The sequence below is a fragment of the Eleutherodactylus coqui genome, chromosome 7, assembly GCF_035609145.1.
Source record: "Eleutherodactylus coqui strain aEleCoq1 chromosome 7, aEleCoq1.hap1, whole genome shotgun sequence".
In the NCBI taxonomy this organism is placed as follows: domain Eukaryota; kingdom Metazoa; phylum Chordata; class Amphibia; order Anura; family Eleutherodactylidae; genus Eleutherodactylus; species Eleutherodactylus coqui.
The window spans coordinates 46,895,711-46,911,192 of record NC_089843.1 but is presented as its reverse complement, the minus strand read 5'-3'; the positions used below and the strand labels follow the sequence as shown (position 1 = coordinate 46,911,192).

At 46.3% G+C, this 15,482-nt stretch overlaps 1 gene segment (V, D, J or C); it reads right to left on the bottom strand.

Annotated features, from left to right (window-relative positions):
- The window catches only part of LOC136572418 (Ig kappa chain V-IV region S107B-like), a 653,599-nt gene that overhangs the window by 316,317 nt on the left and 321,800 nt on the right, over positions 1-15,482 (bottom strand).

The following is a 15,482-nucleotide window of genomic DNA, read 5'->3' as shown; positions in this document are numbered from 1 at the left end:
GTACAGCATTGTGGGCTATCGCCCCGCCCCTTTTAAAGAGGGCCGCTGCCTAGCCATGCCAACCCTCTGCAGTGTGTGCCTGCGGTTCCTCCTCATGGCAGACGCACTTCTAAATAGACATGAGTGTGGCGTGGCATGAGGGCAGCTGAAGGCTGCGCAGGGACACTTTGGTGTGCGCTGTGGGGGGGAGGGGGGGCGGTTGGTCAGCATGTAACCCAGGAGAAGTGGCAGCGGAGTGTCATCCAGGCAGTGATTGTGCTTTGTTGTAGCTAGTGTGGTGCTTAGCAAAGGTATGCCATGCTAATGAGGGCTTTTCAGAAGTAAAAGTTGTTGGGAGGGGGGGGGGGCCCACTCTTGCCGGTATTGTGGCTTAATAGTGGGACCTGTGAACTTGAGATGCAGCCCAACATGTAGCCCCTCGCCTGCCCTATCCGTTTCTGTGTCATTCCCATCACTTTCTTGAATTGCCCAGATTTTCACACATGAAAACCTTAGCGAGCATCGGCGAAATACAAAAATGCTCTGGTCGCCCATTGACTTCAATGGGGTTCGTTGTTCGAAACGAACCCTCGAACATCGCGGGAAGTTCGTTCCGAATAACGAACACCCGAACATTTTGGTGTTCGCTCATCTCTAATAACTAATCAAGCTTTACGCATGCTCCGTACTACTCTGGCAATAATTTATCTCATGGTTTCTCTATGAGATAATCAACATCTGGATTCTATTACTTTACAACATCTGGTGACTATGAGTCATTCTAGCTGGTTTTAACTAGAATATGCTACATCTATCCAGAGTTTAGTAGAATGTTCAGGCCAGTTCAAAAGTTTATTGAACGTGTAGAACGCAAATGGAAAATCATATGGCAACTAGTTAGTGATCACTACCTACCTATGCCTTTGCTATACACAGTCTCTCAGTTCCATCGCGTCACAAACGTATCACAACGGATTACTGGGTGTACACCCTTCTTGACCCACGGTATAAGGAGAACCCTTTTACTCTCATTCCCGAAGAGGAGAGGGATATGAGAGTGATGCAATACCACAGGGCCCTGGTGGAAAAAGTGATGCTAAAGTTCCCATCTGACAGCGCTAGTGGCAGAAAATGCAGTTTCGAGGGCCAAATAGCAGAGGAGGCAAAGGGATCAGGCAGCATGTCCAGTGCAGGCAGGGGAACACTCTCCGAGGCCTTTGCCAGCTTTATGGCTCCCCAGCAAGACTGTGTCACCACGCCCCAGTCAAGGCGGAGTCGGAGGGAGCACTGTAAAAAGATGGTGAGGGATTATGTAGATGATCGTACCACCGATCTCCGTGTAGCCTCTGCTCCATACAACTATTGGGTGTCAAAGCTGGACACGTTGCACGAACTTGCGCTGTACGCCCTGGAGGTGCTGGCCTTCCCTGCCGCTAGCGTCTTGTCAGAAAGGGTGTTTAGTGCAGCTGGGGGAATCATCACAGATAAGCGTACCCGCCTGTTAACTGCCAGTGCCGACATGCTTACACTCATAAAGATGAACAAAGGCTGGATTTTCCCAGACATCTCTTCTCCACCGGCAGAGATCAGCGGAACCTAAAGATTCTTTTCGCTGCAACCGCAGAAAAAAGCATTCTCTATCACTGGAAAAAAAGGGGGAATTAGCTTTGTCAATCACTCTGGGATATTATTACTCCTCCTACTACTACTACTCCTCCTAAAACAGCATGTCATCACGCTGAACTGCCAATTTTTCTGCGGCCCAAAAGGCTCTGCTTATAATTTCTTTACAATTTTTCAAAGTTTCAAAAGTATTGATACTTTAACAGAAACCAATTTTTTTCACAAGGCTGCCTCCAGGCTTTGTCACAAATTAAGTAACAGCAAGTTGTATCTTTAAAAATATGTTTCTGGGTTTCACCTGCCCTCGTGGTTGAGCAATTTTTCAGGGGTACACTTCTACGCTTGGTACACCAATTTTTCTGGCCCCCGCCTATACTGTTATCTAACTAATTTTTCCGGCCTTCGCCTAAACTCATTGTACACCAATGTTTCAGAAATTCGCCTATACTCTTGCTACAGAAATGTTACAAGGGGCTGCCTATACTTCTGCTGCAGAAATGTTACAGTGGTCCGTCTATACTTTTACTACAGAAATTTTACAGGGGTCTGCCTATACATTTACTACAGAAATGTTACTAGGGTCTGCCTATACTTCTGCTACAGGAATGTTACAGGGGTCTGCCTATACCTTTGATACAGGAGTGTTACAGGGGTCTGCCTATACCTTTGCTAAAGAAATGTTACTGGGGTCTGTCTATACCTTTGCTACTGAAATGTTACAGGGGTCTGCCTATACCTTTGCTACAGGAATGTTACAGGGGTTTGCCTATACTTCTGCTATAGAAATGTTACAGGGGTCTGTCTATACTGTGGGTGCAAAAAGACTTCCCATTGCGGTGTTTTACCTCTCTGGCACAAATATACTGACTGATTAGGGCAAAAATGTGGGCCTAGGCCAAGGTCCTTGGCGGGGTGAAACTCTCCCATGTTTTCTGATTTCTTCCTTTGTAATACCATCTTTGTGCACTGACAGCATAGGCGAGCCCAAGGAACTCAAAGGCTTCCCCTTGCGGTGTTGAGCTATCTGACACCTACACCGAATGAATTGTGTGGGGACACATGGATTTCCCATTGCTATGTAACTTGTGTCACCTTGGGTCACACAAGGTGGAGGCTGGGACTGAGCCTGACCCAGGGCCCGCTCACATACTTTCCACACAGACTATAGCGGGTCCTGGTCATGTTTTCTTGGCCTTGTAATGCCACCTCCTCCTGCTTGGGGTCAGGGGATCAGCACTGGGCAACATGTACTTTCTCTTGTATTACCACAGTTATCTGAGACACTGGTTTGGGCCAAACAAAAGGAGCGTTACTGCATTAATGAGACGCTCACAGTTGTACTAGCATCGGAGTCCACTTTATGCCCACGATTGCTGAGCGTGTGCGCAGAGGCCAAGGTCCTGGGCGGAGTGAAAATCTGCCATGTTTGGGCACTGTAATTGCTTCATGTTTAATACTTTCCTTGGTTTTCATGGGCTCGCCTATGCTGTGGGTACACAAAGATTTCCCATTGTGGTGTTTCAGCTATCTGGCACAAATACACTGAATGTCTTGGGTAGGGCACAGACGGCATTCCTAGCGCCTCATTCAGCTATCTGACACCTACACAGAATGAATTGTGTAGAGACACATGGATTTCCCATTGCTATGTAACTCACGGCACCTTGGGTCACACAAGGTGGAGGCTGGTACGTCAATCTATCATCAATTCTCAACAGCATTGTGGGCTATCGCCCACACTTTCAAAGAGGGTCGCTGCCTGGCCCTGCCAACCATCTGCAGTGTGTCCCTGCGGTTCCTCCTCATCCAGTACGCACTTATAAATAGACATGAGGGTGGTGTAGCTATGAAGCGAGCGTGTGGCATTAGGGCATCTAAACGCTGCGCAGGGAAACCTTTGTGTGCGCTGTGGATGCAGGATCGTGCAGGGGGTTGGACCGCAATGCCAGCATGTAACCCAGGAGAAGAGGCAGCGGGGTCACCCACCAGCAATGATTGTCCTTGGTTGCAGGTAGTGTGGTGCTTGGCTAAGATGTGCCAGCGCGTGTGCCTTGCTAATGAGGGTTTGTCCGAAGTAAATTGGCTTAATAGTGGCTTAATAGTGGGACCTGGGTGCCTCAGATGCAGCCGTGCATGCTGTCCCTGCCCTTCCTTATCCGTTTCTGTGGTGTTTCTATGACTTTCTGATGTTTTCTGGTGTTTGAGAAGTCATTAGCTACGCAGAGCATCAGTGCCATACAAAAATGCTCGAGTCGCCCATTGACTTCAATGGGGTCCGTTACTTGAAACGAGCTCTCGAGCATCACAGAAAGTTCGACTCGAGTACCGAGCACCCAGGCATTTTGGTGCTCGCTTATCTCTAATCAAGATCAAATTCCATAGCATTAAGAAAGGTGCACCATTGAGAAAATTTGACACATGTAAAATCCTCCAATTATACTGTTACAGATTTTGGATGAGGACCCACTGGGCTAACCAACTAGCCTGGCTTTTGGTTCGGACCAGGAGACTGGCAGCTGACTCCAGCAGAAAGTTAGGTAACTGGCCCTAAGGTAAGCAGGAAGATGGAAGGGGCCCTGCTTAGAAGCAGGGTAATTGCCTTGATAAGGGCGGCCTCTGTGTTGGAACCTTGGGAATGACTAGACCTGACAGAAACCGGGATGAAGTACTGAAACACAGAAACAAAGACACTGCACAGAACTAACTTACTACAGAAATGAAGGGGGGGCGGCATGGCTAGCAGCCAAGATGGAGAGTCGCACCTGAGTGGAGCTCCAGGTGGATCTTTACAATTTTGCAAATCAACCTGGCTTTACTGCATTGCTGACAACTGCACACTGCTGAACTTCCTAGCCAGAATTCTAATCTGCTAGACTGCGTGCCGTAGCAATGAGAGAAATGCAATTTTTTGACAACCCAAGATCTGCGGCAGTTTGGCTAGAAAGAAACGAAGCTGCAATATGGGATGCCTCGCGATCGCCACGACGCTCTGCAGAGTCCAATAATAGACCTTGACAGAGGAGGAGCTGCATTATAGATGTTGCTTATCACCTGGGAAAATGATTGGAGCTAAACGTTGCTAACAGGGAATAAAGAATGAAGAAAAGGATATCGGAGGAAGCAAGATTTATCTACTGCCTCTATTGTTTGTTTTACAGCTTTATTTTTTCAAGTTTAAAATGTTTTACATTCGCAACTGCGAACAAACCGCCATTTTTCCTTGCTTAGTGGACTGACAACCTGATCTGTGTGGGTGAAAACAGATCAAAAAATTTTATGTGGGAAGGGTCTACACCTAGTTACATGTGGGGAATGTTTTTGTGGGAAATGTTCAAATTTGTTATGTTCTATCTCCCTTGTGCTACCAATAGCTGCTGTGTGAACACGCTATTCTGCTGGTGGCGGACGCTGAAACTCTGCGGTGCCGCTGGATTCTTGACTGGAGAGAAACCATCTGTTCATGCCTATCAGAAGCGAAATGGCTGACACATTTACAGTTATATCTTGGAACATCAGAGGTATGGGGGATCCGGTCAAGCGTCTAGCGGTGCTCCAATTAAGGAGTACCACCCTGTGATTCTCTGCCTACAAGAGACACACCTTTCTTGAGACACGCTGCCCTCGTTTAAGGTGGGGTGGGTGGGGCATAGCTTCCACTCGGTATATTCTTCTTGTTCTAGAGGAGTTAGTATTCTTGTCCATCGGTCCATACCATTTGTGGTTTTCACGCAGAGGATAGACACAGAGGGCCGATTTGTTTGCCTCCATTGTAAAATATTTAATTATGTGTGTTTACTAATTTCAGTGTACCTTCCACCTCCCTATAGCAGTGCAGTAATGCAGCGAATCCTGGGCTTTGTAGCGGAAACACCAGATGTCCCTGTCTTGACGGTAGGAGACTTTAACTCGGTAATTGACCCCTAGTGGGACAGGCAAAGATCGCAGGGACCACCGGACAGGGAGGGGGGGGGGGGGGCTGACACTGCTAGGTCACCTATTGGAAGAAACACTCCTGCTGGACATATGGCACACCAAAAATCCAAAAGTTAGAGATTATTCGTGCCACTCCAGTACGTACCAGACTCTGTCGCGTATTGATCTGGCAATTGGCAACACATTGTTATACAGGAGAATACAATTGATCTGATATCTTCCTAGAGTGCTGTCTGACCACTCGTGCGTCCTTTATGGAGGTTCAACGCATACTGGCTAAATATAATAGGACATCAGGACCTGGGAGAAACGCTGAGAGAATACTTTGAATTAAATACGGGTTCTGCAACCATTGGTGTACAATGGGAAGCGATGAAGGCATATTTTAGAGGTATCCTCCTCCAGCGGATGACGCAAATGAAGAGAAGACATAGAGAACGAGGGCAAAAGTTGAGAGAACAGTTGACAAATAGTGAAGCTAGATTTGTAGAATCAGGTACAGTGGAGGCGATACAACAATGGAGGGCAGCCCAGGAGAACCTGACTTTGTACACGCTAGAGACTGCAGCACATAAAAGTAAATTTAAAAAACAGGCCTACTATGAAGAGGGCGAGAAAGCTGGACATATGCTAGCAATGGTCTCTCAGGCACAGAGAAATTCTACCTACATTATAGAGCTGCGAAATGAACAAGGTACACTGGAAACAGACTCGGTGGCAATAAGAGAGACGGTGCGGCGGTATTATACTTCCTAATACTCCTCCAAGCTTCCTAAGACGCAGGAACAAATTGCTCAATATTTAGCAGACATAGAACTGCCGAGATTGACTGAAGAGCAAAGGGAGTTCTTGGATTCCCCCGTGGAGCTGGAGGAGTTGAGGGAAGTGCTAGAATCCATGCAAAACAATAAATCACCAGGAGACGACGGGCTCCCAGCTGAGCTGTATAAGCAATATGCGGGGGTGCTATTGCCTAAATTATTGGAGGTAGTTTTAGAAGCGGAAGGACAAGCGGAGCTGCCACCATCCATGCGTAATGCAATAATAATTATCCCAAAGCCAGGAAAAGATCCCCTCTTGCCGGACTCGTATAGACCTATTTCATTGCTTAATGTAGATGTGAAACTTAGCGAAAGTCCTGGCTAATAGGCTCTCACGGGTGCTCGCGACTCTCATCCATCCTGATCAGAGTGGATTTATTCCAGCCCGATCCACTGTGATCAACATACGCAGATTGTTCCTTAATCTCCAGTTACCAGCAGATAATATGGGGCGGAGGATAATATGTTCCCTGGACGCTGCTAAAGCGTTTGACAGTGTGGAATGGCCCTTTATGTGGGAAGTACTGAGCAGGATGGGATTTGGTCAGACATATGTGAGACTCATACGACTTTTGTATACTAACGTGAGGGCATGTGTCACGGTGAATGGCGGTTGTTCTGAACCTTTTATGCTTAACAGAGGAACAAGACAGGGCTGTCCGCTCTCGACGCTCCTGTTTGCGCTAGTAATTGAGCCCCTAGCTAGTGTTTTAAGAGCTTGTCTAGAGGTAGTGGGGTTTAAGAGAGAACAGGTGGAAGAGAAAGTGGCATTATATGCTGATGATCTGTTGCTATTTCTGAGAGACGCTGGCGAATCCTTAGACGCGGCAATGTCGCTGATCAAACGATACAGAGTATTCTTGGGCCTCACTATAAATTGGACTAAGGCCGCCTGCACACGAGCGTTCCGGATTCCACTAGCGGATTTTCACGCGCGTATGGTACCTAAATGTGCTTGCGGATAGGTGCGGATGCGTGAAAAATCACGCGCGGATATACGCGGATGTGTTGCGGAAAAAACGCGCAGAAAAATCCGGAAGACACCCTTATTGTAAACCCAACCCCAAGAGAACTGCCCATTCCCTGGAAAACAGCTTAAAAACCAACACCTAGACTCCGTTTTGTCCCTCTTGCTTGTGCGAGCACCGTTAAATTATTCTGGCAACATGCTTTCACCCGGTGAGCAGATGTCTTTGTGGGCATGGTTGATCCATGTAACTTTTTTCGGACGTACTATAAAAATACTATATAAGTGTGGTAACGTAGTAATCGTACTGACCCATAGAATAAAAATATCGGGTCGTTTTTGTTGCACTTTGCGCGCTGCAGAAACAGGACGCACCGAAAGATGGTGGAAAGTCTTTTTTTTTCTCTCCGATTACAATTTTTAAAGGTTTTTCAGTAAATTATATGGTACAATAAATAGTGCCATTGCAAAATACAACTCGTCCCGCAAAAAAATAACAAGCCCTTATACAGCGACGTCGATGGATAAATAAAGGAACTACGATTTTTTAGGGAGTAGGGGGAAAAAAAGGAAAAAAGTAAAAAAGCTCCGTCACTAAGGGGTTAAAAGTGGGGATGGAAAAAAGCACACTAAAAACAAAAGTAAAACTGCTTGGCCACTAAGGGGTTAAAATGAAAAAAAAAGTACATTTGACGCAATAGCGAATAATACTCACGCAAGTTCTTCTGTTCTGCTTCTACTGCGTTCGTCCACGCATCCCCATAAACCTGCGCGGACAGTAGACGCCAGGATTGTTCCTTTCTGTTCTTGTCGAGGTATTCTGGGGAGTTACGGTCCCATAGGCTGGGGAAGTCCTGCATGATTGCCACAAGTTTCCCCATGTCGATCATTATGGCTTGTGGCGGGCTGGTGTCTGCTGGCTGCTCTCTGGTAGATGAGGGGACTGAAAGGACAGATCTGCAGTTGAAATGTGCCTGTGAAGCTCTGCTGTGTGTTGGGACGCCTCCTACCATGCCTACTTCCTGTAGTCATAGCAACCAGTGACTCCATCCGCAGCTGCACTCCGGATGTACTGCGTGAAAAAAAACCGCACCCATTCACACCCAAACGCACGCCTCCAGCTTCACGCGCATGATCCGACCAAAATTAGAACAGGTCGCAGATTTTTTCACGCGCGTGAAAAAACGCGATACACATCCGTCCGTCTGGGGACAACTGCGGATCCTCATAGGAGTATATTGGCTGCAGTCTGGGGCGGAATATGTGCCTAAAATCACGCGCTTGAAATTCTGCTCGTGTGCAGGCACCCTAAATCGGAGATACTGCCAATAGATGACCCTGGTCTCGCGGCAAGAGAAAATACAACGCCTATGCAGTGCAAGCCAGTAATCACATACCTGGGAGTCAGGTTCTCCAAGAATGCTTTGGATTACGGGAAGTTGAACCTAGACCCCCTATTGGTGAAATTTAAGGGAAAACATGACATTTGGTGTAAACTTCCCCTAACGATTATAGGAAGGGTGAACCTCATTAAAATGATCTGGATGCCGCAATTAATGTACCTACTCCATAATTCACCCCATTGGATTGCGCGAGGCTCCTTTAACAGGATTAATCAACTGTTTAGAAACTTGATATGGAGAGATAAAGGACCTAGAATTAGGTTGGAGACGCTGTGCAACTCTAAGGGGGATGGAGGACTTGCGTTGCCTAATCCCATGTCATTTTTTCTAGCATCACAAATACAACATTTTAGAGGATGGGAATCGGAAAACACGCGAGATGGGAGTTTTCGTCTTCTAAAAATTCATTTTCACGGTGCGCACCTGTTTGAGGCCCTGGAGAGCTTTAGGTTCCGCTGCAGTCCCCACAGTCTCCCAACTTTGGCCCTCATGCATAGGGTTTGGTGAAAGGTCAAAGAAATAATAGGGATTAAGAGCTTTACGCACTATACCCCTATCTGGGATAACCCAAGGCTGAGAGAGCTAGAGAAGTTGGAGGGCTTTCAGGAATGGAAGGATAGGGGAATCAAGCGTCTGGGTCAGATAGTGTCAGGAACCCATATTAAATCCTTTGAGCAATTGAGAAATGAATGCGGCCTGCCACATTCTCAATTCTTCAAATATTTGCAGCTTCGGCATGCCTTTCAAGCAGAGAGAGGCCTAGAAAATATAGGGATTGAGAGACTTCTTCCAGCAGAGATCGTAGGAGGTACAACTAATACTAAGGGGAAGATATCCTGTGTATATTCCAGTATACAGAGCCAGATAAATCTGTGCTATCCTCTAGCGACGAGGAGCAAGTGGGAGGAAGATATTGGCCCTATTGAAGAATCCTTATGGGCAGAAGTATTACAGATGACCCCCAAACTGTCCTTGAGTGAGTCTCATAGACTATCACAAATATATTTATAGCATTTCTATACAATATAGGCGTGAGGGATACCCCCTTGTGTAACAGATGCAAGATCCACACAGCAGACCTTATACACATGATGTGGCGTTGTCCTAAGCTGCAGAGATATTGGACCGAGATGTGCAGTCTAATCCACGCTGTGTATGAAATTCAACTGGAATTTACACCACTGGTATGTATTTTAGGATATGTGAATGATGTGCCCCTGGAAAAAAATGAAAAGCTAGCAGTAGCTAGGATACTATACCTAGCCAGGAAACTGATAGCACAACATTGGCTAGACGAAGCTCCCCCTGCTCTGGCTGAGTTAAGAAAAAAAATCACTCAAATCCTAATGTGGGAAAAAAGCATTTATTATAAAAGAAAAACACCACAAAAATACTACAGTGTTTGGTTCAAATGGCTGCACGCCTTCCGTCTTTTTTGAAAATGACCTGACTAGAGGATAAGATCCAATGAGATAACTATGTCATGGAAATGCTAACCCTTACATTCTAGGTGACGTTGAGCTGTGTGGTCTGTGAAGTGCCCCTCAGTGATTGCGAAAAATCCAAGGAACTTTATACAATGAGCTGAGACACTGCAGGAGAGACTATTGGGTCTTGTTTACTGGGGAGATTTGTTATTGTCTGTGTGTTTGTACTGTTTGTGGACCAAAAGTGTCTTGAGACACAAGAAAAATGTATTCAATAAAAAAGATTTGAATCAAAAAAGAATTCTAAATTGCAAGGAACGTGACGCTGCTCTATGTCAGGCTGAAAGGCCCTCTTAAGCACAACAATTCTGTACAAAAGGGTGCTGGAGCCTCCATGCCCGCCTGTATCACATCTTGTATACAAGCTAAAGGCGGTACAACAGGGTACCAGAGCCGTAATGCCTGTCTGTATTGCATCTTGTATACACGTGTGGTGGCCCAGAGTTGGACACTACAAAAGCAAATGTGGCTGCTTTTATTTTAATATGGCTATATGACTTTAAGGCTCTTAATTCCAAGTTGGTAGCAATCATCATCTCTCTGACAACCTGCAGCCAATTGGCTGTCAGTAGTCCTACTCTGGTCATTTCACTACCCAGCAACAGGCCTGGGATTGGTGGATTTGATTACTGTTAGGAGCAGAGCAGGCAGTTAGAAAAGACCAGTGAGTGAGAGAGAGACCAGCGAAGAGAGAGGAAGCAAAGACCAGAGCAGGAGAGAAAGAATTAAGAGCAGTGCGGTGAGAAGGCAGAGATGTGAGTACTGACAGAATAAAAATAGGAGTGTTTAAGAGAGCAAGAAAACAGGCAAGATAGTTTGTCTAGAAAGAACATATAGAAGAAAGAAAAAATAGAAAAAAGAGGAATTTACAATAAGAAAGGAAAATAGCTATAATAGGAGACGCAAAGCCCAGCAAGAGAGGGGAACAGAAAATATTAGTGTACAGATGTGGTTCCTGTACTCATGTGACGTTTACCTCAGCAAGTAATGACATACATTGCATGAAACAAATGCTATTAATTGAAGATCGCTCTCAAGAGAATAAATAGTTTTAGTGTTTTACCATTTTCACAGTTGCCTGAAGTTCCTTCTCACCACCAGAACCCCTTCACTGAGGTACCACACCACCTTCAGGCCAAGGGACTATATTCTATGTTTTTTTTTTCCTTTTTATTTATTCTTGCCCAGAACCGGAATATCCCAGTGTAAAGGATGGCGTCATGAACAACATAATCTACTACCATACCCTGACCGAATAACGAGTAGCATCACACTAAAGACATGCCAAACTAGCGACTTCAAATTATTTTACATTTTGTCGGTTGCCGCCGGTTGTGAGGAAAAGCTGTGGAGCTACCACTGCCACTACCATTGACCTCGCTACACCGGTGCATGTCACGGCAAAAGCTAGGGGTGATTCAATAGTGTACTAGAGCCTACATGCCCACCTGTATCTACTCTTGTATCCAAGCTAGAGGTGGTATAATAGGATACTAGAACATTCAGGCCCACCTGTATCACATCTTGTATCCAAGCTAGAGGCCATACAATAGGATACTAGAGTCTCCATGCCCACCTGTATCACATCTTGTATACTGCAGCCATAGTGTTAGAAGAATAGGGCGTGCAGACGCCATGCACTTAGTCCCCATCATCATCCGGCTATGCTCCACTACGTGCACAGCGTCGGCCTTTCCTTCTCCCCACCACCCTATCTCCAACAGCCACACACTACCAACTGCACTATGACCGGAGGACAATGCACTAAGCATGCATTTGCTGTATGGCCGGGGTCTCTGGGCTCCCTCATTGCAGGAGCCAGTTTGCAATTGTGACGCCTAGTAGTACGCCTATAACCCCAATGATTACAGAGATATTCTGTACAATGTGGCTAGGTGCGTAACTATAGCAGATGCAGAGGATGCGGTTGCACCGCGGCCCAGGAGTCTTAGGAGGCCCATAAGGCCTCTCTTCTCAATAAAGAGAGCCCGGTACTATGAAAAAAGCAATATAGCTGTGGGTCCCATGACAGATTTTTTATTAGGGCCCAGAAGCTTCAACTTACACCCCTGCATGGGGCAATACTTTGGTACAACTCTGTGTCCCTACCAACATGACCAACCACCATGTCATACAGCATGCAGCACTGAGGCTCTGTTTGAGGAGCAGAAGGCCTGCAAACTTCATTGGCCATGCCAAAATCCCAGATCTCAATCCCATTCAGCAACTTTGGCATCAACTAGAGCGCTATATCCATGTATGCCCATCATCCCCCACATCACTTTCTGAAGCTCCCTTCACACAACTATAAGAATTTGGTGAAGAGCGTGCCTGGGAGGGTTACTGCACTTACTGAAGCCGACATCATATTGGAAAATGTAAAAAAAAACGAATTTGCTCCCGTTCTATGTGTGTCTCCTAATACGTCTGTCAACATAGTGTATAAATATCTAGCACGGCTCCACACTTTTATGAAAGTGGTCAAAAATAAAAACTTTGTTGCCCATAGCAACCAATCACACCACATCCTTCATTTTACCTCAGTGATACAAGAAATAAATGCTGCGCTTAAATTGGTTCCTATGGGCAACATAGACAGATATTCTTTTAGACAGCTTTTGTAAGAGTGTGGTGACAGGCTAGTTTTCCATGCCCCTCCCCCCCTATAGATGCTATGGTGATGATGAGTGATTGTGAGCCATAGAGTGTAGTTACATAATTCATCCACATGAGGGCAAAGTTTCTTTGATAGCAAATCACATAACATCAGACTGAGGGTGCCTTTCCACTAGCGTTTTTTTAAAGCTCCAATATCGCTGCATTTATTTCACGCAATTGTCAATGGGACTTTCTAATGCTAAAAACGTATCACAAGTTGGGCTTTTCGATTTTTGTGCAATGCGTTTTTCACATTACAAAGTCTCATTGACAATCGCGTTAAAAAAACGCAAGTGTGCAGGGGCCCTAAGATGTATATAGATCTATCACTGCAGCATCTCTCCTCTTACATGACGGCATTTTTCCTCACCAGCATTTATAACATTTCTTGCAGGACAGAATACAGCTTACACACACATGTAGTCCCCAGTCATATATTTGTGGTCTCTGATTAATGTATATTAAGTCTCTCCTTGTTCTGCTATTAAACATTAGTATTTATAATATTTCTCTATATCAGTGGTTCCCAAACTCTTTTAGCCATGGAGCCCTTTTTGAACCAAAAGTTTCTCCTGGAGCCCTACGGAGGGTGTGGTCAGTGGAGGGGTTAGGGGCGTGGCTTATCACAACATGATTTTTACTTCCATTACTATAAAAAGGACAGGGCCATTTAAAACTAACGGGGGACCGCTGGGGCAGTCGCTGGGCTTATTATATACATTATATTTAAAACTAACATGCTGTGGAATGAAATCCTGCATCTCATGTCAATATCCGCATGGGTTTTGTGCATATTAGAGATGAGTGAGCGTACTCGCTAAGGCAAATTACTCGAGCGCATATTGCCATTTTCGAGTACATGCCCGTTCATGTCAAAAGATTCGGGCGGCAGCGGGGGGCGGCGGGGGAGAGCGGGACGGAACGGTGGGGAGATCTCTCTCCGCCCCACTCCCCCATGCTCACTCCCGCAACTCACCGCTCACACCTGCTGGCCCCAGAATCTTTTGGTCCGAGTGGACATGTACTCAAAAATGGCAATACTCGCTCGAGTAATTTGCCTTGGCAAGTACGCTCGCTCATCTCTAGTGCAGATGTTTTTTCACAGTGTGTGGATGAGATGGATGAGATTTTCAAAATCCTATCCATGTTGCTTCTACAGCTACTGTAAATTCTGCAGCAATTCCACCCTGTGTAGAAATAGTGACACCCTATATGGGTGGTTCCAATAGTAATAGCGTCCCCTATACTAGCCTCAGTAGTAATAATGTCCCCCACAGTGGCCTCAGTAGTAATAGTGACCCCTTATATTGGCCACAGTAGTAATAGTGTCCCGAACAGTGGTCTTAGCAGTAATAATGACTCCTTTATTGACCCCAGTAGTGACCGCACATTGCTGCCCCAGTAGCATTAGGGTCCCCTATTGCAACCCCAGTAGTGATAGCGCTCCCACATTGCTGCCCCAGTAGTATTAGGGTCTCCAATTGACTCCATGATGCAGGGAGAGGTTAAGCAGTGCAGATTACAATAGGGGCGTTTGGGACAGCCATGGCCCCCTTGGAGTCTTGGGCCTAGAGCAGTTGCCCCAATTATAATCCACCATTGGTCCTCGCTCTACTCACCCCTGTAGTCGTTTCCAGAAAGCCTGTACCGAGAACATAAGTGTGCAGGACCTGTGGTTGGCAAAGCAATGCAGATCACATGACTGGAGCGGCTCATCTGATATGCATTGCTATGCCGAATGCAGGTCCTGCACGCTTATTTCCTCAGTACAGGCAGTGCGGACACTGCTACAGGGATGAGTAGAGCAGGGACCTAGACCCTCCATCGGAGCCCCTGACAATTACTGGGGAACCCCACGGGCTCAGCGGAGTACACTCTGGGAAACCCAACAGCGTCCTACGTGATCTCTACAATTCCATCCCAGTGACTATAGCATTTACCCCACTACTCTAGGGGAACTGTTCCCATCCCCCATCACACACGGATGGTTTTCAAGTGATCTTTTTGAACACCAAAATCAAGACTGTGATGAAATCCGTTCTCCGGATGTTATACTGCAGATTTACTGAAATGGAGGAAAAGGCAAATTACAACTTAAAGGGGTTGTCCCGAGGCAGCAAGTGGGTCTATACACTTCTGTATGGCCATAATAATGCACTTTGTAATATACATTGTGCATTAATTATGAGCCATACAGAAGTTATAAAAAGTTTTTTACTTACCTGCTCCGTTGCTGGCGTCCTCGTCTCCATGGTGCCGACTAATTTTTGGCCTCCGATGGCCAAATTAGCCGCGCTTGCGCAGTCCGGGTCTTCAGCAGTCTTCTATGGAGCCGCTTGTGCCAGAGAGCGGCTCCGTGTAGCTCCGCCCCGTCACGTGCCGATTCCAGCCAATCAGGAGGCTGGAATCGGCAGTGGACCGCACAGAAGAGCTGCGGTCCACGAAGACAGAGGATCCCGGCGGCCATCTTCAGCGGTAAGTATTGAAGTCACCGGAGCGCGGGGATTAAGGTAAGCGCTCCGGTAAACTTTCTTTACTTCCCTGCATGGCGGTTGTCTCGCGCCGAACGGGGGGGGGGGGTTGAAAAAAAAAAAAACCCGTTTCGGCGCGG